The 25,889-nt window shown below is 38.8% G+C and overlaps 1 protein-coding gene and 1 long non-coding RNA gene across 52 annotated transcripts in view; one reads left to right on the top strand and one right to left on the bottom strand.

The window, feature by feature from the left end:
• LOC101933004 (uncharacterized) overlaps positions 1 to 8,138 on the bottom strand; it is a 46,261-nt gene extending 38,123 nt beyond the window's left edge. For both annotated transcript variants that reach the window (XR_010601852.1, XR_254824.3), the window contains exon 1: positions 7,993 to 8,138. This is a non-coding gene — a long non-coding RNA (uncharacterized LOC101933004). The remainder of the gene's footprint in view (positions 1 to 7,992) is intronic.
• The window catches only part of SORBS2 (sorbin and SH3 domain containing 2), a 291,973-nt gene continuing 271,969 nt past the window's right edge, over positions 5,886 to 25,889 (top strand). For 9 of the 50 annotated variants that reach the window (XM_042841984.2, XM_065597946.1, XM_042841993.2 and 6 more), the window contains exon 1: positions 5,910 to 6,457. The gene's annotated coding sequence lies outside the window, so the exon portion shown is untranslated. Of the gene's footprint in view, positions 6,458 to 14,027; positions 14,097 to 15,301; positions 15,602 to 25,889 lie in introns of all 50 variants that reach the window. The other 41 variants (XM_065597949.1, XM_065597952.1, XM_042842013.2 and 38 more) reach the window with 20 other exon arrangements.

Below are 25,889 nucleotides of genomic sequence, written 5' to 3'. Positions count from 1 at the left end.
GTTCAGATTGCTGTCCAGAGCGGACACAATGGTGCACTGTGGGATAGCTCCTGGAGGCCAATACCATTGAATTGCGGCCACACTAACCCTAATTTGAAATGACAATATTGATTTTGGCGCTACTCCACTCGTTGGGGTGGAGTACAGAAATCGATTTTAAGAGCCATTATTTAAGAGCCTTTATTTCGAAATAAATGGCTTCGTTGTGTGGACGGATGCAGGGTTAATTCGATTTAATGCTGCTAAATCCGAATTAAAGTCATAGTGTAGACCAGGCCTTAGTTTAAAATGCCTTGCTGCTTTATTATAAGGGTAATTTGGAGGTCTTCTTGGAAAATCCTATAAACTTTTAAGGAGAAAATAGGTTCAGTGTTTTCTACTCCTTTTACCATGGTTTTGTAATGTGTATGAACTGCCTGCCTTGGAGGCAAGTTGGCTGTGATCCATATGATTATATTTAAAAAGGGGGTAACTTTCCTTCAGTTCTTTTTTCCTCAAATGCCCTCTAGCAAATGTTTTTTGAAGTGATTTTGTGGGTATTTTATTTAAACCCACACATGCAGTTTAAAAAGCTCTTAAACTGTCTCATTATTGTATATGCTCTGCACAATCTATATAGTAACACCTATCAGAACACCTTCACAAGTTATCTGATGGAAGTAACTATGAAAGCAATCTCTAATTCAGAGATGTTGCTGCTAGGAACTTGAAAATATGTAGAGTGAATAATCAAACAGGTGCAGGAGCTGTGAACAAGTCTGGCACTGTGTAAAATTAACTCTAGTTCTGCAGTGTTCCAGTTCCCTTTGGAAACAGATATTATATGATGTACAATTAATTATGATAGTGTTTTGCATTATGCCACTACACAATACAGTGTGGATCAAACTATAGGACTCTATTCCTAGCTCTCTCTCTGACTTCCTGTGTGACGTTGGGAAGAATCATAATCTGTGTTTCAATTTATGTATATATAAATGATTCGATATTTACCTACTGCCCTAGGAGCTGGGAACTGAATAGCTCACATTTATAAAGTGCATTTAAATCTTTTTGTAAAGGTGCAAAGTTAACAAAGTACTTCCATTTTCATTGTAAACTGAGAAACCATGTTGTCTATCACAGCAACCCAACTATCTTTGCATGAACATTTTTTCATGTAAGCCTACCATGCAAGTTATTAAGGAAATGGAAAAAGGGTCAAAAAGCTCTCTAATTGTGCTAATGATATTCAGGCATGTTTTTTTTATTTGTTTTTCTATTTGGATATTCAATTACATCCAGGAATAATTATAGCAATTCTATATCAAGAAGGATAATTTTATTTTCCTGTAATTGCTACTTAACTGGGATTTGCTCTTGTGACATTTGCTGTCCTTTGGTGCCAACTGCATTTGAAACTTGATACAGTTCATATTTATGTTTTATGGCTATAAAGGCAATTTAAGAATACACTATAATTAACAATTATTATGGTTTTTAAATGTGGAAGCTAAATTTTAAACTTGTGCTGTGTGGAAAAACAATGAATAAATGAATGAAGATGATCCTTGGTGAGCTAATTTATGAAGGCAACCAGGAATATAACATACTATGTTGGTGAAGGAAGGTGTATAGTTTTGTAAGTGCTGTAACTCATGCTGGTCTGAGACAATTGTAAGCTACTATTTGTGGAGGAAAAATGGCAACTGGAGGAGGAGAATTACAATGTTACATGTGAGGTATCTCCCTTGAGTTAAAGCTGTGAGTAATGCCTGCTACTTACATCTTGAAAGTGAGATGTCATAGCACACTACTAGGTAAAGTATGAAGGAACAGACACCATTCAATGTCTGCTAGCTTCTTTCCAAATTGTGGTGGATTTTGACCCGAACAAATGTCCACTAGGCACAAGTCCCCCTGAGATCAAAAATGACTCTGTACTTTGGATGCAAGTCTATGCTGTGCCTCTACTTGGGGCAGCAGGGAAGTTGCATCACAGGGAGGGGAGGGGTGACAGAGCAAGGCCAGCTAAGGTACCTTTAAGCCATCCTTGCAGTCTCTCTTATCTGGACTGTTCCAGAGATTGGAGAGGCACTGCAGCATAATTTAGACAGCCTGAGGGCCTGTCAAAGTTATGGCCGCCTCTCCAGGCTGCCTGAAATCTCTCTAGCATTGCATGCTGTGGTTGTGTTCTGAGGCTTATCCCTACAGGCCCCCTACACTTAGGGTTGGCAACTTTCTAATCACACAAAACTGAACGCCCCGCCCCTTCCCTGAGGCCCTGGCCCCATTCACTCCATCCCCCTGCCCTCTGTTGCTCTCTCTTCCCCACCTTCACTCACTTTCACTGGGCTGGGGCAGGGGTTTGGGGGTGAGAGAGGAGGTGAGGTTTCCTGGGTGGGGCCAGAAATGAGGGGTTCATAGTGCGGGAGGGGGATCCAGGCTGGGGCAGGAAGTTGGGGTGTGTGGGGGGGTGAGGACCAGGGATGAGGGGTTTGAGGTGCAGGAGGGGGCTCAGGACTGAGGCAGGGGGTTGGGGTGCGGGAGGGGGTGCGGCCTCCAGGAGAGGGTTCAGGGCTGGGGCAGGGGATTGGGGTGCAGACTCTGGGAGGCAGTTAGGGTGCGGGAGGAGGCTCCGACCTGGGGCAGGGGCTGCGGGCTCCAGCCAGGCAGCACTTACCTCAGGTAGCTTCCAGTCGGCGGCGCACCTGAGCTAAGGCAGGCTCCCTGCCTTCCCTAGCTCCCCCGGCTCCTGGAAGCGGCTGGTATGTCCAGCTCATAGGTGGAGGGGTAGGGGGCTCTATGTGCTGCCCGCACCCACAGGTTCCATTGGCCATGGTTCCCGGCCAATGGGAGCTGCAGGGGCGGCGCTGGGGCGTGAGGGCAGTGTGCAGAGCTTCCCTGATTGCCCTTCTGCCTATGGGCCTCATGGACATGCCAGCCGCTTGCGGGAGCTGCACCGGGAGACTGCCTTAGCCCTGCTGCGCCGCCAACTGGACTTTTAACAGCCCGGTCAGCTGTGCTGACCGGAGCCACTAGAATCCCTTTTCGACCGGGCATTCCGGTCAAAAAACAGATGCCTGGCAACCCTATCTACATTGGGTCTTGTGAAGGTGTCTCCAGGAGGCAGCCTTATGGCTATCTCCATAGTGTCTGCACTACAGAAATCCTCCGCTGGCCAGATGGTGATTTTAAGGCATCTTTACATCACTCCAGCCTTTTTACCCAGCATACAAGGACTTGAGTGATGGTAAGGATCTCACCATTGGTGCTTAAGTGCTTTGTTGGATTGGGACCATATTCAGGTTCTTATATTGTGCTTATCACCATGCCTTCCACCTAACCAGTTATTCCACAACTACACAAAAAGCACATATCCACTTTGCCCTAGTCCGGTACTTCTTGTGTAGGCAAAACTCGCACTGATTTGAATTGGAGCTATCCCTCCATGAGGAATACAGGGTTGGATGCTTAACACTGAATGCTGCAGATTGCATCCCATATGTGCATTCTTTAACCTAAAGAAAAATTTTTGTACAAAAGCCTTGTGCTTCCATTCTGGGTTTAAGATACCCATGGGCATGGGCATCAGATCAAAAGGATTAAAACTTGGATGGTAAACTGTTCTTTCATTTATTTACAGTGCAGCCTATATAAATGCTAATGAATGTGGTAGCAATTACAAATGATCTAATGGGGTCAATGCATGAACATATATGGAGTAGAAAAACAACCTGATTCTCATTTTTCCTTACTGTGCTGTAAACTGAGAGCAACTCCAGTGGTATTAGTGGAGCTACATCAATGTTAAACAACTGTAAAGGGAGAATCAGGCCCAATATCCACATTATGTTATCCAGTAAAGAAAAAGTTACTGAAATGGTATCTTAGTGATGCAAAGTAATTTTCCTGTAATGGTCAGTGCACACCAGTAATAAATTGTTTAAGTGGTTTAATGTTTCCCAGCCAACTGCTTTAAAATCAGTTGGAAAATCAGCAAATTGCTTCCCGTTCTGCTCAAAACAGAGCAGCATTGGACAGTAGTCATGGCACCAAGAATCTGTGCTTGGTAGCTGGAGACACTGTTCACTTGAAGACAGTTTGATCCTTCGCATCGGATGTTGTTGTTTCCTAGGGAATATATTGATAAATAAATATCAGCAAAGGACTCTTCCTCCATTCTGGAAAGTTAATGGAGAAGATGAAAAATCAATAAACTAGGATTGACGTTAGAAATATGGTCAGTGATATCTGTTACAGCATCTTACTCAAATGTGCTAGAATGTGTTTGAAATCTGACACGTTGGCATTCTTTCTAAACACAGAGCATCTCTTTGTAGCAGTCATAAAAAGCAAAGGACAAGCTGCAGAGTATTGAAAGAAGATCACTAGTCCCCCTGGTCCATTCTTCACCTTCACTATATAATTCTCATTGAAGACAAACATTTGAAGTCAGCTGGAATATTTCTACCCTGAAAAGGGGAAAGTCAGGTTTCTGGTGACAGAAATGTCTGAAATCAAACACATTGGGCCTGCTTCCCTGCTGGCATTCCACTGACAGATTCCCAGCGGGCTCCCAGTGGCAGAAGTGCCACTATGAGCAGAGGTGCAGCAGTACAACCTGTCTGCAAGTTACACTTCTCCAGAAGGTCTGGAGCTACTTGCTGTAGCCACAAAAGGGCATGGGGCTGACCTGGGAAATGCTGAGATTCATAGCACATTCTGAGCAGTCTCAGTGTGCCCTCTGGAAACTAGAATGGGATTTAAAACTGCCTTCCTCAAACAAAATGCATGTGGGAGCTCAACAATACCCCAGATGTCCTCTCTCAGGGTTATTCTCCTGTCAGCTCAGCTGCAGTTTGCACCTGCAGACGGGTGAATCTGACCCTGGTAAATGTTATATGACACAAACCCTTATACACATTGTAATTAGATATCTAGAATTTTTGGGATGGAAAAATGTGTGTAATGATGTAGTAAATACAGTGTGTGTATAATTAATATATATTATATAGATGTTTGGGTTTTTTTAAAATAAATAAATTGGGATGAAGGGCACTAGGTATGAAGTGGTTACCGCTAGAAAGCCAATGTTTGCCAATGTTACAGAATTGTATCTGAGATGATGGTATCTCGCTCTTAAATATCACATTTTATCTGTAGATTGAAGTTTCACAATTTTAAGTATTGTTAATTGCTTGGGGAAACTGAGGCATAGTGAAGTGTACAGTTTTATCTCCTATTCTAAGTATAGGATACTACTGTGGTACCTTGGGTACAGTGGTTACCACTTAATTTTTTTTCTATTTAAGGATAGAAAAATCCACAGTATTAGTTAAACATACCAAGAACAATTTGTAAAGATTGTAATGGCTATTCTTGGTGGTAAATGGTTGTAAATGTTGACATCTTGGTGGCAGACATGAATCGTGTCATTAGTGCATATCAGTAATTCCAATTTTATTTTTAATAAAGTGGCCTTTTAAAGGATTACTTGTCATAACTACATATTGCTTTTCGTATATTCAAATGTCCTCCATACTTAGATTGAGCCTCAAAGATACCGGACTGTTTTTTAATCAATGGTTTATTTATGAGACAATTTGCAAATAATCCCAGACTAATAAAAGGCAATGAGGTTTCACTTCTTACAAACATTTTGTATAATGCATATTGTCCTTCACCTACTTTCCAAAAATTCTGTGTAATACCAAAAGCAAATGGTAAAAATGAGACATCTGAATGTTTCCATAAAATGTTCAGAAATTAAAATAATGGCAGTACAGAAGAAAAAATCCATAAATTAAAATTCTGTGCTGGAGATCTGCACATGATCAGCCATGCTTGCTGGATAAGTCTGTTGGTTGTTGCCATGGCTACAAAAAGCCCGTGGAACCCAATGAGCTGTCTGCAGCACTGCTGAAAGGACCAGCCATTTTGCTTATGGAAAACAGTGTGACATATTATGCTGTGCTTTACCACAGAATAAACAAAAATCTATTCGCAGGAAACCGAAGAAACAGGCATATTAGTGAATAATTATTACAGCTGAGCGTGCCCTCAAGATGCCATTTTGACAAGCTGGTGGCTGCTGCTGCCACGAGCTGATCTGAGAGGGTGGAATGCAGAGTGATAATGCTGCATATCTGCTAACAGCAGTGGAGTAGGATTTTTGACTTGTAAAGGCAAGGTTTCTTTGCAACGTTATCTCAACAGCTCGCTAGCTGCTCAGAGTGAAAGCTGCTGACCCAAAAGAAGGGTGTTGCCCTCTCTCAACATTGTTCTTGTGCACTGCTGTTTTATATGAGCAGGCGCTGCTGAAGAAGCAGGTGTGCAGTTCAGATGGGCTCTGTATTGTAGGCTGTACAAACCAGGTTTACATGCTTCCTATTAAAAGATTGTTGGCTTAGGAGCATCTGCCTGTGGACTTATTCCTAGAAGGAGGCTACCGTACATCTCAGCTTATGTGAAAGAGGTAAGCATTTGTTTTGTTTTCAGTTTTGTAAATACCTTGAGCAAAACTTCATGCAAGGGAAACTGACCTACAAAATATTTACCATTAAAAGGAGACTTGAGCAGTGACTTGTTTAGAACCTTTTTTGAATTACATTGATCGATCATTTTACAGATTATTTGTGTCAAATATTGTAATGTACCCTTCCAAATATTTGCTATTTTGAAATAATTCATTTTGAATAGTTCACAAAGTCATGTATACACATTTTACCCACACACAATAGAGATTTTTTTTATCCTGCTGTGACCTGTATTGTAGGAATTATGTGGGATATGAAACATTATAGACTTTGTGACTATTTTATTTGAAAAACCTTAAAATCATTCAATCTCTTAGTATTGCAGTACATGTAATAATAATAAACTAGATTTAAACTGTCCAACTGCTGCTGTGCAGTATGTAGGTCATACTAGAGAGCAGGCTTTGCACTAGTTTTTATGAACTGATGCCCTAATGTTGTGTTTGATTAGTTTCTGGTACTTATACTGTTAAGAGTCTAGGTAATAGCTGCTGCTCACACCTCCTTTTCAAAGAACTCATGCATTCCATGCTAGCACAGAGCACAACACACCCATTGTGTCCAACAATTTGGAGTTCAGGAAAAGAAAGGAAGCCCGCACTCCACATGGAGCACAAGTATAGTTATAGTATAAGATGGTTACATTTCTTTTATTGCACAACCTCACTGGTATGCTAGCTGCTATGAGTGCTACATAAAATAAAAATGCTAAGACAAATGCACAGAAATATTTGAATATGATAGTTCTTGTGAATGGCTATGTGCTAAAATTATAGACTCTCAATTCCAAAATGAATTGCCCCTTGACAAGTAAAACATAATCTGATTGACTGACAGTCTTAGAGGCAGACAGCAGTTATGTGGATTGAACTTGGTCAATAAAACTACAATCCTTTGGCACAGCCAGTGATCTGAAAATGTTTAAGTTATGTTAACCGGTAGCATTTCAGCTTCTGTAATCTAAGAACTCTCTTACTGAATACCATCATTTCTGACTGCTCATAATAACACTGAACATCTGAAATGGATTAAAACTATCCACTGACAACCCACCAGGAATTCTGATTCTTTGTTTACACTTGTAAAATGTGTTAATGCAATGTTTGCTTTAACTTGTATTTAACAGTTTTACAGATTTAAATCTCACTTGCTACCTCATATACTTAGACAATAGGACTGGGCATGAGATTAATCATTACAAATCCCAGTACATAATTACAAAAGTAAATTAGTAACAAGTCACTATTGTATAAGATGGTGCAGTAACTGGGAGCCAAAGTCCAAGAGGTTTTCAAAGTGAGGATGTCCAGCCAATGCATACAGAATTAAATGTTACATTTGAAAACACTGCTACAGAAATGGAAGTCTCTTGTCCACCTGCCTCCTCTAAATTATTCCTTCAAAAAAGCCACATCTTCCATGAATTATGAGTTTATCTCTTCACCAATAATTATCCCTGAAACACCTCTCTTACCTGAACTACTGCTCTGTGTTTAGTCTTGTAGGCATCCTACTGTACATTCTTTGGGGTAGGGACCATGTCTTTTTCTATGTCTGTAAAGTGCCATATACATTTACAGAGCTTTATAAGTATTTATAATTAACTGGGGGGATGTGTGAGATTACTTCAGCCATGTAAATAAGGGGTGGAAAGTAGGTGGAGCTTAATATTTGTAAACTGCTTTGTAAGCATCTAAAGAAAATGTGGGTGGTCATGATAAATTAATCATGCAAAATATAAACATTTTTTACAATACAACAATAGCAGCCAGCAGGTGCTAGCATTTTCCAATCACAAAGCCAAAGACTGTACATTTTTCTAGTCAGGGACTATCTAAAAAGACAAAGAGAAATGAAGGCTGGCAGAATATAACAAAGTGTGATCACTTAGGTAATGATAGGCACATGTCTGATTAATTACACATTTGTTGGATTTAAAAAGAAAAACTTAAACACACTAAATTTCTTTTCCACAAAAATTTATTCCTCATGTCTTTCCCCCACACCAGATCCCAGCTTTGCTTTCCCTCACATCAATTCCTGGTGTCCATATAATCCCTTCTTGCTGACTTTCAACCCCCTCTATCGACACTGATGAGCAGTTTGCTCAGGAGATGCATAAATGAAATAGATAAGTAGATGACTTAGTCAGCTAGTGACTTGTGGGCGTTGAATATTCAAGAGGAATTTAAATGAAGAGAGGGAAGAATTGCAACTGAACATTATATGCAAATAGACCAAATTCTGTGTTGTGTGGATATAAAATGAGGAGAGAGTTCAATCTTCAATATAAAAATCAAATCAGGAAAGCCACTGTTGAGTTTAGTTGCCAAAATGTGTCTCTAAAAAGGAATCTCCTTAGAAGAATATGAAGATTATATCAATTTGCCCTGAATGTTACATTTAGGGAAACAGTAGCAGTGCACATAGGAAGTAGGGGTGAAATCCTGGCCTCACTGAAGTTAATAGATTTGCCTTTGACTTCAGTGGAGCCAGGACTTCACCCAAGGTTTAAATCATTTTGTGTATCTGTAGATTATGTGTCAAGTGACAGAAGCCATATTTCATCTGCAGTGGTGTCAATCACGTCAATCATAATCTTTTCCCAATATGTTGATATCAAACTACAATAATGTATAGATGCTCTTCTTAGCAGAGTGAGCCAGAATGTCCCATGTGTCCCCATTAGTTATGTGGTGTGGTCATGAATAGTGTAGTAACACAAAATAGAATCAGATAAATGAGTCCTTATCAGAAGTCCTTGTCCAAACATAGGATGCCATACCCGTGGCAGGTGCAAGAACAATGTAAGGGCGGAAAACTGGGATGGCCAAGTGAAAGAGCAGAATCAAATAAGGGCAATCATTTGGTGTTTTCCAATTTGAAAACATCATTAGATTTGACCAGAACAATAATAACTAGCAACAGGCCCCATTGTGGACCATGAAATACCGTAACATAGTGGGTGAGGAATGCACGTACCGCATCTTGTACACACGCAGCATAAATAAATGACTGCATAGATATGTGAACCACAGTATGTTTGTTTGCAAACGGGGCAAAGGAAAGTGCCAGTATGAATGATGATGGATAACAGCACATGCATACAGATCAGTCTCAAACGTCAGTATAATAGAATCAGCACATCTGGCAAATTTCATACTGTGCAACACCATCCCTAGCCTAGTAGTATCTTCCTGTCCAATATGCCAATAAGAACAGGTATTTAATAAGACTCACCAGTGATGATGGGGTTCTTGAATTGGCAAAGTGTCTCAAATTTGATCATTTTAGACGAAGGTATCTGACCGTCAGAGGGGTGAAATATTGGAACAGCCTTCCGAGGGAAACGGTGGGGGTGACGGCCCTGTCTGGTTTTAAGATTAAGTTAGATAAGTTTATGGAGGGAATGGTTTAATGGTAAAACATAGTAGCCAAGGAAAACCAAGCAATGGTACGTAAATAGTATAATGGCCAACAGGGGTCAGGCTGGAGACTCTTGCCTACATGCTCGGGTCTTACTGATTGCCATATTTGGGGTCGGGAAGGAATTTTCCTCCAGGGTAGATTGGCTGAGCCTCTGGAGATTTTTCGCCTTCCTCCGCAGCATGGGGCAGGGATCACTAGCAGGAGGGTCTCTGCCGATTGAAGTCACTGAAACACAGGATTGGGGACTTCAACGGCAGAGTCCAGGGAAGGGTTTTGTGGCCTGAAGCATGCAGGGGGTCAGACCAGATGATCATAATGGTCCCTTCTGACCTTAAAGTCTATGAGTCTATGAGTCTATGAGTCTATGAGACCCCTATTTCTATTCCAGTAAGAGTGTCTATGTAATAATGTTGATTGGGGCATGATTTGAGAGTCTCTTCTAATGTGGTCATTTGAATCTAAGGAGAGTACTGATATTTTCATCTTGTTGCATTGCTCTGTATAGATATCCTTTCCAATGCCATTATCTTGGTATTGTGTTAACATCTGTTGCACTCACTGCCAGCTACTACATTTTTTTAATAAGAATGTTGAGCATAATACATATATGTATAACATACCTTAGTAGTAAATTTTTACAGATCTTCGTTAGTGCACATTTTTACAACAAATGGCATCTAGACTTGTAATTGTCTCCCATTCAAAATCTATAATAAAAGTACACCACTAGAGTTGGTCAAAAATTAGTGTTTTGTGAAATATTTTCATTTTCTCCCATTTTTTGTAAAAAGAAAAAAATTCAAAAAGTTCTGATTTGTTGAAAACTAACTCCCCAAACATTAAAGCTTCCTTCCTCTCTTTCTTTTTCCATTTTGTCACTGGAAAGGGGAAGGAGAGGGGGAAAAGTCTTAAAAATAAAATCTGTATTTCCCCATTTTCATTTTCCAAAATCTATTTTTCATCCAAAACATTTTGTATGAAGAATGTTGGCTAGTTCTACATGCCACAAAAATATTTGTCTTGCTCTCTTTCTGTCAGTTCTGGAAATTAGAGATTTTAAATGCAATATATTGTAGAACTCTATCTGCAGGTAAAGTAAAGCAAAATGCTAAAAAGCACTTAGCTTAGTTTCTAAGGAATTATGTGATATAAAAGTTCATGAAGTATGAGAATGGGGGAGATGTATATAAAGTGAGAGTAAAGAGAAGTAAACACTTAAAAAGAGTCCTGAGGCAGACTAACAAAGAAAGTTTTGAATGAAACAACATTTTTAAATGACATGGTTCTTGAACTACAGTAAAACTCTGCTTTCAGTATTTTAGGACTATGAAATATAATATTTTTCTGTTCAAACATGTTGTGCCATGACAAAACACATCATAGCTAATGTTACTGTGAAACAGGAAATTCAATAACAAAGTGAGAGACTTTTCTTCTGTTATTTCCAGCTCCTCGCTCTAAATCAGTTTTTGTCGTCTTTTCTGAGCTTAGTCTGGATAGTGTTCTGTTTCATGCACTCTTAAAAACCTCACCCTCCTTACTCAATAAGGGGCTTCCCTTGAAGAGCACAGATTTGGCTATGACTAGAAGCTGAGTTTTGATGTCTCCAATGGAGTCTCTAGGCTGCCTTTTAGGATAAAAAAAAAAAATTCTCTTTAAAAGCAAAATATTGTTGCACTGTTTTTTTTAAAAACTCTGAGTCCCTCAGAGCTCAAAAACTTTGCAAAAAACTGAAAAAAAAATCTTCTGTTGTATTTTGGCCAACAGATTTGATCAGGTAAGTTTATCGTTTCATTAGATGACGCTGATTTTTTAAAAATCAGTGAATTAACTTTGAATAATGAAAACTTTATTTTTCATAAAGCACCATGTTTGTTATGTCTTGAATATTAGTCTTCAAGGTGTACAAGTAAGTTTGTTTTACTATTACAGAAGTTTGAAAACAATTAAGAAATCAGTCTGGCCCATATCAATCAGCCCCATAAAACATTGAATAGTTTATCAGCAGTCAGTGGTTAGGTTATTTAGGTTGCAAGTTGTATTTTCTAACATACTCTTTCACTTTACCAGTACCCCCATGAAAAGGCAGATATGCCTGGGGGAAACTATGGGAAAGCAAAAGTGCTGTAGCTGCTAAGCAGAATCAATAACTGCAATGTTCATACCAGAAAATAAAGGGAATCAAACCCCTGTAGGCATATAAAACCGTAAAATGAATCAGTGTCTAAAGATCCATTAATGTATTGGGCCTACAATTCTGCTAACAGAAAATCAGCAGGTGGGGCTGAAGGTCAACGTAGATGGGAAGTCCAAGGACACTTCCAATCATTGTTTCAAAATTTTGGATGAAACACTGAATATATACCAGGTCCAATTCCCTGCCCAGGGTCTGCCAGCAGAATCTAGGCAATGGGACTCCAGCAGTGGAAGTTCAGGATGCAAGCCAGCTGTAACTCAATAGGCGGCTCAAAATTGTATAGTGCAACTCATAAGGAGGACACAGTAGATCAAGGAAGGGCAAGGACAAGCTAGCTGTGAAATGTGCTTATTTGGTGTATCTCCTGGGCAGTCTTCACAGAGGGTGAGGGCTTTTACTTAACCTCAGACTGAACATAAAACTGCTGTAGCCCAGGCAGGACCCCTGGGGAGAGCACTGTGCCATATATTCCACTTTCGTGGAAAGAAGTGTGGACAAGTAGAAATATGTGAAAAGTTCCATGGAACATACGCTTAGTAGGCATAGATAAGACACTGTGTAGGATGTTATGTCATCTTGCTGTAACCTATGCTGTAGATAGCAGATAGCAGCCTTCTTAAGTAGCACAGCCCTTTATTTCTACATCCATGTCAACAGTGGGTGACGAGGGTACAGAATGTACAGCTGTTTGTCTTGTGGTCAAGTGATGTATGTATTTGCACCTGGTGCCAGATTTTCAAAGATATTTAGGCACCTGGTGGGATTTTCAAAAGCACCTGAATGGAGTAGGTGCCTGACTGCCATTGATTTTACTAAAATGAATATCTGTGGAAGAAGACCTTGACAAAGGCATTTCTGAAACATGGTAAAATGACATAAAGCAATGAAATACTGCTATCCTTGAGTATAAAGTATACAGGGAAGTTGTATTAGGGTGTAATGGTGGAGTAGTAGGACTAGATTTAACACATTCTGTAGAATCCAATGAGATTAATACATGAATGGAGTGGACTGGATAGCAGAATCTGTAGAGATACAAATCCCAAAAACTACAAGTACAAATATAGTGTCAAGATTTTTCTACTGACCTCCTGACCAGAAAAATAATATTGAGTCCATTGTATTAAGGGATATCAAAAAAAAATTAAGTCTAATAAAACAGTACTAATGGCTGATTACAACTAACCATGTATAAACCAATTGAATCTTAGAACAGATCAGTGTTTAGAAAAGCAATTTTTGACACCATAAAATTGCTTCTTGGAACAGCTAGTGTTAGAGGACACACCAGCAGCGGCTAGTCTTGACTGAGTCCTAAGTAATGTTGAAGAACTGGATCAAGAAATAATTATAGTTGATCTTCTGAGTAATACTGCCCCCAATATGATTAAGATCAACATGCTCAAGGGAGAAATTGTACCAAAACCTAGCATAGTGGAACTCAACTGCAGGAAGGATAAAGTTAAAATGGGTCTCTCATATTTACCATTTCTTATGACATGAGAACAAGGGGACTTTTAATCAAACTGAAAGGCAAAAAAATTTAAACTGAGATTTTTTCCCCCTTAACCTGTGGAACTCATTGCGACAGTATATCATTGAAATCAAGAGATCAATGGAACTAGGATTTGGGGGGGGGCATTAGGTGTCTAACTTCTATTGAAATTCAAACTCTCCTTAATCACCTTTGAAAACTCCAGCTTTAGATATGTATATAGATTGTGAGATCAACGGTTTCTTAACTATGATAAAATTAATAAGGGATATAAAACCCTTATGCTTCAGGTCATAAGTCAATTGTTAACTGATGAGAATTTGAAAGAAATTGCTTTATACCCAGGTTATTCCCTAATTGTCCACTACATTGTTTCTTGCTCTTTCAGCTGAAGCATCTGGTACTGGCCATTGTCAGAGAAAGTACACTGGACCAGATGGACCCTGGGTCCAATTAGGTACAGCAATTCCTATTTTCCTCCTCTTCTTGTCAAAATACCATGAAACCACTAAAGTATCTTATATATATATATATATATTAAAGAGTTGAGAGCTTTCTGAAATTAGATCTCCAAAAGGACTCCTCTCCACAGTGAATAGCATAATATAAATAGAGAGAGGGTAAACATAAGAATGGCCATAATTTGTCAGACCAATGGTCCATCTAGCTCAGGATCCTGTCTTCCAACAGTGGCAAATGCCAGATGCTTCAGAGGGAATGATCAGAACAGGACAATTATCAAGTGATCCCCATCCCCTGTTGTCCAGTCCCAGCATTTGGTAGTTGGGGTTTAGGGACACCCAGAGCATGGGGTTGCATCCCTGACCATCTTGGCTAATAACCATTGATGGACCTATCCTCCATGAATTTAACTAATTCTTTTTTGAGCCCAGTTATACTTTTGGTTTTCACAACATCCCCTGGCAATGAGTTCCACAGGTTGATTGTGGATTGTGTGAAGTACTTCCTTTTGTTTGTTCTAAACCTATTTCCTATTAATTTCATCAGGTGACCCCTGGTTCTTGTGTTATGTGAAAGGGTAAATAATGTTTCCTTATTCACTTTCTCTACATCATTCATGATTTTATACACTTATCATATCCCCCCCTTAGTCATCACTTTTCCAAGTTGAAAAATCCCAGTCTTTTTAATAACTACTCTTATGAAAGCTGTTCCATACCCCTAATCAGTTTTATTGCCCTTCTCTGTACCTTTTCAGTCCTAATATATCTCTTTTGAGATGGGATGACCGGAACTGCACACAGTATTCAAGGTATGGGTGTACCATGGATTTATGTAGTGGCATATTATATTTTCTCTCTTATTATCTTTCCCTTTCCTAATGTTTCTTAACATTGTTAGCTTTTTTGATTGCCACTGCACATTAGGCAGATGTTTTCAGAGAACTAGCCACAATGACTCCAAGATCTCTTTTCTGAGTGGTAACCACTAATTTAGGCCCTATTTATAGTTGGGATAATATTTTACAATGTGCATTACTTTGCATTTGTCAACATTGAATTTCATCTACCATTTTGTTGCTCAGTCACCCAGTTTTGTGAGATCCCTTTGTAACTCTTCAGTATGCTTTGGACTTAACTATGTTAAGTAATTTTGTATTGTCTGCAAACTTTGATACCTCACTGTTTACCTCTTTTCCAGATCATTTGTGTATAAGTTGAACAGCATTGGTCCCAGTGCAGATCCTTGGGGGACCCCACCATTCACCTCTCTCCATTCTGAAAACTGAATATGTATTCCTACACATTGTTTCCTATCTTTTAACCAATTACTGATCTCTGAGAGCAACTTCCCTCTCATCCTATGCCTGCTTCCTTTGCTTAAGAGCCTTTGGTGAAGGACCTTATGAAAGGCTTTCTGAAAGTCCAAGTACACTATATCCATTGGATCACTCTTGGTCACAAGTTTGACCCCCTCAAAGAATTCTAATAGATTGGCAAGGTATGATTTCCCTTTACAAAAGCTATGTTAATTCTTCCCGAACAAATTGTGTTCATCTGTATGTCTGATGATTCTGTTCTTTACTATAGTTTCAACCAATTTGCCTGGTACTGAAGTTAGGCTTACTGGCCTGTAATTGCCAGGATCATCTCTGGGGCCTTTTTAAAAAATTGGCATTACATTAGCTATCCACCAGTCATATGCTATAGAGACTGATTTAAGCAAAAGGTTCCATATCACAGTTAGTAATTCTGCAATTTCATATTTGAGTTCCTTCAGAATTCTTAAGTGAATATCATCTGATCCTGGTGACTTCTTATTCTTTAATTTTATCAATTTGTTTCAAAACTTCCTCTATCAACACCTCAATCTGGGACAGTTCCTCAGATTTTTCACCTAAGAAGAATGGCTCAGGAGTGGGAATTTCCCTCAGATCATGTGCAGAAAAGATCAGTGAAAAAATGCATATGACTTCTCCGTAATGGCCTTGTCTTCCTTGAGTGCTCCTTTTGGGCCTCCATCAGCTCCTCTTATTTTTTGGCAAACTTCCTAATTCTGATGTACTTTTTTGTTGTTAGTTTTTGTCTTTTGCTAGTTGCTGCTCAAATTCTTCTTTGGCCTCCCTAATTATACTTTTACACTTGACTTGCCAGAGTTTATTCCTGTCTATTTTACTCATCAGGATATGACTTTCCAGTTTTTAAAAATGCCTTTCTGCCTCTAACCACCTCTCTTACTGTGGTGTTTAGGCATTTTTGTGATCCTCTTAGTATTTTTTTATTATTATTATTATTCGGGGCATACATTTAATTAGAACTTCTATTACGGTGTTTTTAAAAAATTTCCATGCAACTTGCAGGCATTTCACTCCTGTGACTGTTGCTTTTAATTTCCATTTAACTAGCTTCCTCCTTTTTGTGTAGTTATCCTTTTTAAAGTTAAATGCTACTGTGGTGAACTTCTTTAGTATTTTCCTCCCGGCAAGCATGTTAAATTTAATTACATCAAGATCACTATTACCAAGCAGTTCAGCTATATGCACCTCTTGGACCAGATCCTGTGTGCCACTTAAGACTAAATCAAGAATTGCCTCTCCCATTGTGGGTCCTGGGACAAGCTGCTCCAAGAAACAGTCATTAATGTTGTCTAGAAATCTTATTTCTGCATCCCATCATGAGGTGACTATATATCCTGTCAATATGTTGAAATCCCCCATTATTATTGAATAGTCTATTTTTATAGCCTCACTAATGTGATCATTTCATAATCAGCATCCTGGACAGGTAGTATAGTGCTACTGCTGTACTCTTATTATTCAAGCCTGGAATTACTACCACAGAGAGTCTGTGGTACAGTTTGATTCATTTAAGATTTTTACTGTATTTGACTCTATGCTTTTTCACGTATAGTGCCACTCCCCCACCAGCATGACCTACTCTCGCATTCCTGTATATTTTATACCCTGGTATTACCATGTCCCATTGATATCATCATCCCACCAAGTTTCTGTGATGCTTATTTTATCAATATCCTCATTTGATACCAGGCACTTTAGTTCACCCATCTTAGTGTCTAGACTTCTAGCATTTGTATACAATCACTTATAAAATTTGTCAATATTTAGTTGTCTGCCTTCATATGATGTAATTGAATGGGTCCTTCCCTTCTGAACACAGAGATCGCAATATATACCATTGAGTGAAAAATTGTTCCATGTACATATTGCTACACTGTCTTCTATGCAGTTGCTCGCTTTGACATTTTTGAAGAGCTGAGTTTTGTCAGGTACTGTCTGCCTCGTGTCAATTATGTAGATTTTTATTTTTATTTTTTTGCTCTTTTGGAAGGATGTAGTAAAACTTTGTATGGCAATCAGCAGAATCCCAAAGATCCCATCATTGAAAAATGTTCAGTATGTCTCCTTGAGGAGGGGTCATTCATTACACACACATCAATAGACTGCTGCGGCAGGGCTAGTCATGCCATTTTACAACATTAATTCCAGCCATCAACTGTCAGTCCAGGTTTTAAAAGTTTGTCTATTCAGTTCTACTAAATTTCCAGTGAACTGCTGGTTCTCAGCTGTGAAATTCTCTCATGTAGCTCAAATCCATGGAAATTTCAGTGTATTAATTTTCATTAGGACCGACTGATATTTCCAGGGAATCTCTTGGGAAGTTAAGTGATATTAGCAATTGGTTTGCCATGAATATGTACAGTATTGAAGAAAGGCAAATCAAAGAAAGGAAAGTGCCACTGCATAATCATGGAGTGAGATGTTGACAAGTTTGACAGTAAAATAAGATCTAAAGCTAAGACTTTGCTGTGACATGCATTCAGATAACCAGGCAAATTGAATTTCTTAACAGACATATTTTCTTTAAAAAGAACAGGAGTACTTGTGGCACCTTAGAGACTAACAAATTTATTAGAGCATAAGCTTTCGTGGGCTACAACCCACTTCTTCGGGTTGTAGCCAACGAAAGCTTATGCTCTAATAAATTTGTTAGTCTCTAAGGTGCCACAAGTACTCCTGTTCTTTTTGAGGATACAGACTAACACGGCTGCTACCCTGAAACCTGTCATATTTTCTTTAGGCGTCACTTTACAGACACAGGTATCTGGTAATCTGATCAGCACTACAGATTACCATCCAGACTTTAAACAAGCCCAAGGGAAAGGTTTTTAATTCCCATTTGCATAGTTGCAGATTCACACATTCTCTGTTTTAACAATGTCATTTGATTCACACATGAATTTGCTAGCTGACTTATGGCCTTGCATTTGAACAAAGGCCAGATTCAGGACACATACTGTACTGTCAAAACTATTAGCCCTAAGAAAATGTTCTTTTGGAAATCTGCACCTGTTCTAGCGAACACATACCAGTGTGAGACACTGTTAGCATAGTGAAACGCTACCAATTTAACTGCTATAAAATATAGTAGAATTCTCATGCTGACTATAGGACTAAACTGGTTGTAAAGACACTCACTCAAACTAATCCCTGGGGTAATTCATTGGTTACTGTTTCTAGTACTTAATATTTCAATAATTTTACATACATTTTATTTGTCAATATGTAAATTAATCATCAGTCATCTTAAAACACACCACTGTACACATTTGAGTGCTATGAGTTTGTACTCCAGTTAATAATGAGATGTCTTGCTATTTATTTATTAATTATTTGTATTGTGGTAGCTCCTAGTTGGCAAGATTCATAATCTTCATGCTTCAATCACCATTCCAGAGGATATGTGTCCATGCTGATGATGAGTCTGCTCAATAACAATCCAAAGCAGTGAGCATGTTCATTTTCATCATGTGAGTCAGATGTCACCAGCAGAAGGTTGATTTTCTTTTTTGGTGGTTCGGGTTCTGTAGTTTGCATATCGAAGTGTTGCTCTTTTAAGACTCATGGAAGCATGTCTTCACCTCGTCCCTCTCAGATTTTGGAAGGCACTTCAGATTCTTAAACCTTGGGTCGAGTGCTGTTGCTATCTTTAGAAATCTCACATTAGTACCTTCTTTGCATTTTGTCAAATCTGCAGTGAAAGTGTTCTTAAAATGAACAACATGTGCTGGGTCATCATCCAAGACTCCTATAACATTTAAATATATGGCAGAATGCGGGTAAAACAGAGCAGGAGACATACAATTCTCCCCCAAGGAGTTAATTCACAAATTTTATTAACGCGTTTTTTTTCTATGAGTGTCATTGGCATGGAAGCATGTCCTCTGGAATGGTGGCCGAAGCATGAAGGGGCATACGAATGCTTAACATGTTTAGTACATAAATACCTTGCAATGCCAGCTACAAAAGTACCATGCAAATGCCTGGTCCACTTTCTGGTGACATTGTAAATAAGAAGCGGGCAGCATTATCTCCCATAAATGTAAACAAATTTGTTTGTCTTAGCGACTGGCTAAACAAGAAGTAGGACTGAATGGACTTGTAGGCTCTAAAGTTTTACATTGTTTTGTTTTTGTGTGCAGTCATGTAATACAAATGTAGATTTTTTTAAAGTTGTACTTTCACGATAAAGACTTGCTGTACACTACTTGTATGAGGTGAATTGAAAAATACTGTTACTTTTGTTTATTTACAGTGCAAATATTTGTACTAAAATATATAGTGAGCTCTGTACACTTTGTATTCTGTGTTGTAATTGAAATCTATATATTTGAAAATGTAGAAAAATATCCACAAACATTTAATAAATTTCAGTTGATATTCTATTGTTTAACAATGTGATTAATACTGCGATTAATCGTGATTAATTTTTTTAATCACGATTAATGTTTTTGAATTAATCGTGTGAGTTAACTGCGATTAATCGACAGCCCTACTGATTTCTTATAGGGAGCAGAAGTGAATGTTAAGGAGAAGATAATAGCCATGTAGATTAGTTCAAGGAGTCACTTCATGCATGAAGGGCAGTGAGAAAGAAAGGATGGAGATGATTGTGGAAGAAGTGGACAAATAGGTGTTCTAAACTGGCATCCTGGATGGAGTGGGAGTACACAAGAGAAAATAAACATGGAGGCAAGGAAAAACTTGAATCAGTGCGATGGAAAACAAGAATCCAGTGGTAGGATTCAAAAATTGAGGGATGGGGGAGTGAGAGGGTCAAAGCAACAAACAGAAATATCTCAGCAGCTGCCTTTTGTATGGATTGCAAGGGTCCGTGTGGATGTAGGCAGGCCAGAGAAGACGTTGTTACTGTAGTCAAAGTAGGAGGTGATGAGGGCTTGAACAAGAGTGTTAGGTGTGTATACTAGAGCTGGAAGTGTAATTTCCAGCCTGAGTAGAATAGCAGTACTAGCTCTAATTGTTAAAAATAGAAGTGTGGCCGTGGTGGTCTGGGCAGGGGGACAGGACTAGCCACCAAAGGATTTTAGGTACTTGTTCCAGCACATAGCCTTTCTCACCGCCATTGCTGCTAAGGCTACACTTCTATTTTTAGCACCATCATTTGATCAGTGCTAGCACAGGTATGTGTTCCTGAGCTGGAAATTACACCTTCAGCTCCAGTGTAGATTTGTGATTAGGAACCAAAAGGAAAGATCAGACATTGGAAATGTGGAGGAAGAGATCACAGCATGCTATTTTAAGAAAAAGAGCAAAAATCTGCACTCAAGAGTAATGAAAGGAAAACGAGCCAGTTCCTGCTTGAAAAATTCACGTGTTTTGTATGCCTTTTTGATGATATGCCTATTTGTATGCCAATCGACATAATGGAATTTGATTTGAGTGTTCTGTTCTTCTCTACTGTGGTAGGGTGTTCACCCTACACTAGCCTAGGAGTGGTTAATGGTTACACTAGCCTAAGAAGGGACCAATTAACCAGATAGGCCAGAGCTGAGGGGAATCAGGTGGCCTAAGTAATCCCCTGAATGATGGAGGAGCTAGCAGCAGAAAGGGGCTGTGAGGAAGCCTGTATGGATATTAGAGAGGCAAGGAAGGAAACCTAAGTGGAGACAGTGTCAGAAAAGGCTCAGGGAAATGGCAGCAATATTTAAGACAGTGCAGACCTTGTCTGCTGATTAGAGGGTCCCTGAGTTGGAACCCAAAGTAGACAGTTGGCCCGGTTTCCCCTACCAGCCACTGAGGAAGTGGCACAGTCTAAGCAGTGTATGGCAAGACAGTTCCCAAACTGAGGGGTACACCCCCCTCAGGGGCGAGAATAAACTCCAAGGGGGGGCGCGAGGCTGTGAAATTTTCATAATACATTTTTTTTTATCAGTGTAAAATTTATTTATTTATTTAATAGACCAACGGACAATAAATTATACATATTATACATAATTATTCATAAAATTGTCCAGTTACAGGCCTATATTTAAGTACAATAAAGTATTAACAATCTTCTTGTTTTTTATCATCAATATAAGTAGACAAGAATAAAGGTATAACATAAAGTACAAAAATAAAAATACAACTATAAATAAAAGTATATAACTGCAATGTTTTCAAATTTCATACCACGAAATGTGAATATTTTTTATGTTTTTGCCTTTTTAAAACTTCCTAGCTCGCTTGCAAGAGTGTTCGAGACTGTTCTATTGTGAGAGTGGTTACCTCCACTACTCACTGCGCAAGACCGGCTACTTGCCAGATTGGTGGTGGGGTGTATATATAGGGCAGGACGCGTCCGTACGTAATCGTAGTAGTAAATAAACGTTTGCGATAATTCAAATTAACTTGTGTCCGTTATTATTCATGAATCAGGAAAATTATTTTTATAGATTTTTTTTTATTAGTATATTATGGCCGCGATTTAGAAAAGGAAGTACTATGAAGACTACATTAAGTATGGTTTCACTGTCATGGAAAAAAATCGGATCGATCATCCTCAATGTGTAGTATGCCACGCAGTTCTCAGCAATGATGCCCTGAGACCTAGTCGTCTTGAGCACACTTGACAAAGAACCACAGCACTTTGAAAGACAAACCAAAAGAGGTTTTTGCTGTTAACTTCAAAATTTAAAATGCATGAAGCTGGACACTACTGGAACTTTTCATCAAGCGTCGGCCAAAGTTAAAGAAGCATCTTATGAACGGTCATTGCTCATTGCTAAAGCCAAGAAAGCACACACAATAGGAGAAACTCTTGTGCAGCCTTGCTTGTTGAAAGCAGCTGATATTGTCCTTGGTGCCGAAAGCAAGAAAAAACATATCGGAAATTTTGCTTTCCGACAGTTCCATGAAATGTCGCATCGATGACATGGCGAAAGATCTAAAACTTCAAGTTGTGGAGGCAGTGAAAGCTTCTCCTTTTTTCGCAATTCAGTGTGATGATACCACTGATGTAGCACAATGCTGTCAGTTGCTCGTCTATGTTCGATACATTAATGATGGAACTGTGAAAGAAGAACTGCTTTTTTTTGAAGGAATTGATGACCACATCAAAGGCTTCTGATGTTATGAAAATGGTTCCTGACTTTTTTGAAGAAAATGGACTTTCATGGGACTGGTTGGTGTATGCACAGACAGTGCTCCAGCAATGCTTGGCTCTCGCTCTGGATTTGTGATATGGTGAAAGAAAAAAATCCAGCCATAACCACGACTCACTGCATCATACACAAACAAGCGCTGGCTGCTAAAATCCTTCCAGATGGCCAAATTCAACTAGTCACATAGGTCATCGAAGTTGTCAATCTTGTGAAGAACAGTGCTTTAAATACGAGACTTTTTGCAGCTCTTTGCGCGGATTTGGGAGCGGATCATAAAATTCTTTTGTTTCACACAGAGGTACGATTGCTTTCCAAAGGGAACGTGCTTTCGAGATTATTCAACCTGAAAGACGAAGTGGAAATTTTCCTCAAGCAATAGAAAAAAGAAGAATTATATTGTGCGTTTACGGACCAAATGTTTCAACTTTTACTGGCATACCTTGTGGACATTTTTTAATCTTTGAACAATCTTAGTTTGAAGCTGCAAGGAAACAATGCTGCAAACATTATAGCGCACTACGATGCCATCAAAGCATTTATGGAAAAAATCAAGCCTTGGAAACGCCGAATGCAAGCTCAGATGCCTAACTTTTCGTCTTTTCCAACATTTTCATCACTTGCTGAAAATGAAGGTTTCCAAGAACTTTGTAAAGAGGATGCGAAGAACAAAATTGTGTTTCATCTGGACTTCCTTGCTGATGAATTCATCCACTATTTTCCAGCTTTCCAACTTTTCTGGCAACCCTGTTCATAAATTAGCACGTAATCCGTTCAACGTTGATGTCGATTCATTGCCAGAAATATTGCAAGAACAAACACTCAAAATGAAATATTATTCAAGTGCAAAAGATATTTTTGAAAACTTAAGCCTGGAGGAATTTTGGATAAAATATTTCCCAATTTACCCGAAAGTTGGAGAAGAAGCGCTATGTATTATTCTTCCGTTTTTGTCGACGTACTTCTGTGAAAAAAGCTTTTCAAATTTAGTCATAATAAAAATGAAACAAAGGAATCGACTGGATGTTGAAAACTATTTGCTTTGCGCACTTTCGTCTTTCAAACCTAGGATTTCCCAACTTGTGAAGAAAATGCAGCATCATCCTTCACATTAAATTCATTTTGTTTATGCTATTTCTTATTTTAAATTACATTTTATTAAATTTTTGTGCCAAGAAAAACTATTTGTGTTTATTTTTAATTTGAAATTACGAATTGAATTTGTTAAAACGGGGGTTGGATGATGGTAAAGGAGAGGTGGGGGGGCGTGAGGGTTTCTCAAAAATTAAAAAGGGGGCGTGATGCCAAAAAGTTTGGGAACCAATGCTCTAGCAGAATATTGTTTAAAAAAAAGCCCACAGATATTATCACTTGGTTTTGAAGGGCAGTAATCTAATTTATGGAAAACCCCACAGATCATTTGGGAGGAATGATTTTTGTCATTTCTTTCTCAAATTATGAACACAATTTCTCAAAACAAACAGAAAACCAAAGTGCTTAGTTTTATTATGATGGACGGTTCTGCTATATCTGTACACTTCAAATTTTCTGTGCATATTCCTCTATTCTTAGTTCTATCTGTGGCATTTATGCATATACAGCATTTGTTGTATTGTTAGTCACACTCAGATGGTTCTGTCATCTGTCGTGTTTTGCTGTTTCTTAAAAGAATTAAATAAAATGTTGCTACATGTGGGGCTTTGTATAGGGAAGCATTTTGAGACTGATTAGGATGGAAAGGATGTTGTTTGTAGCACTTTGTCAGCTCATCCTTTACTCTGCTTGATACCCATATATCATCACGGCCGCCGAGAGCGGGTTCAGGCCCCCCCAGCAAGGGTGGACCGGCTAAACAGGGCCGACGAGAGGAGGGGAAGCCGGGCCCTGGGCCCCCTTCCGGACTGCCAGGCCCCGGTAATTTGTACCGGCTTCCGCCCCCTCTCGTCGGCCCTGTATATCATATATGAGGGAACAAATGTTTAACTCCATACTTGGAGTATGGCATATGCACATTTGTCAACATACATTCTTCATATTCAAATATTAAACTGAATCTGAAGATTGAAGATGGCTTGAGAAACAACATAGAGCTGTACTAGCATCTCTTCTGCTGTGTTGTCTGCAGCATTCTCTAGCAGATAAAACTAGGTGGTTCTTTTATTGAAGTTATAAAGGCACCTTGTAAGAGCCAGAACTTATCTTAAAAGGATAACTTCACTGATTTATAATCCTTTCAAACGGCTGTTGGACTGTACGGTAACAAAGACCGCAATAAGATTTCATCAGAATTTCCTAGCCTTTATTTTCCAGCACACTTGGGGACAGCTTTCTGTTCAGGTTGTTGTTCAAGCATATCAAATGTGTACTTTTCTACACCGGTTTCTACTGATCCATGTCATAATGTTGCCTATGTCAGATCTAGGATAATAAAAAAGGACTCTCTGATCACTTCACTAAATTAGAGGAGTAATTTTCCAAGCAAGGGAAATTCCTTGGCACCAAATTCATACAGATAAATTCAGCAGCATTAAGTTGGTAAATCTAACAAGGATTTAAAAGGTGGGACTGATTTTTCAGAAGTACACATCAGTGGCCTGTGTGGCCTGAAGGCTATGGTAAAATTCCCTTTTACTTCAATAGGAGCAGAGTTAAAATAATGCTGAGCACTTTTAAAATCCAACACAGTGTTTAGATTTCACATCTATTATTTAATTTTTCTTATTAGAGATTGCCAGATATGCCATCATTGATTTTAAAAGGTCTCCTTTATATGCATTACATCTGAGTAGTGTCTCTATCATCAAACTACAGACAATAGAACCGGGATTTAAATATTCTGAACTCTGGGAAAAATTCAGTTTCAGATCTGAGCTTGGCATCTCTGGCTCATTCTTCTGGTCTTTGGCTGGTTTTGCTTTTAAGGAATCTGAAGCTGTGTTAGTGCTAAGTAAAATTACTGTTACCGCCTCCCTGTTACTGTACATGAACGGTTCTGAAACTGTGGTCCATGGATGACCTGTTGGTGGTCCATGGACAGCTGGTTGGTCACATGATGTTAAACTCTCCATTTAGACCTGAAATATTCCATTTAAAAAATGCTAAAAATAACATTAAAATATTTTAATCTTCATGTTCTTTATAAGGAATTGTTCTAGTTGCCACATTAATGTGTTTGTCTCATCTTAGATTGCAAGTTTTGGGGGCAGAGACCTTGCTTTCTGTATGTTGTATGAGGTCCAACACACTTTGGGCACTATATATATATAATACTAATTCCTCCACCAGACAAATTGTCTGTCTGTACTTGAATACAAATTTCATTCTTCAATGT

This window comes from Chrysemys picta, chromosome 5 (assembly GCF_011386835.1).
Source record: "Chrysemys picta bellii isolate R12L10 chromosome 5, ASM1138683v2, whole genome shotgun sequence".
Lineage (NCBI taxonomy): Eukaryota > Metazoa > Chordata > Testudines > Emydidae > Chrysemys > Chrysemys picta.
The sequence above is the reverse complement of the archived record's forward strand: the minus strand, read 5'-3'. Positions and strand labels throughout refer to the sequence as shown.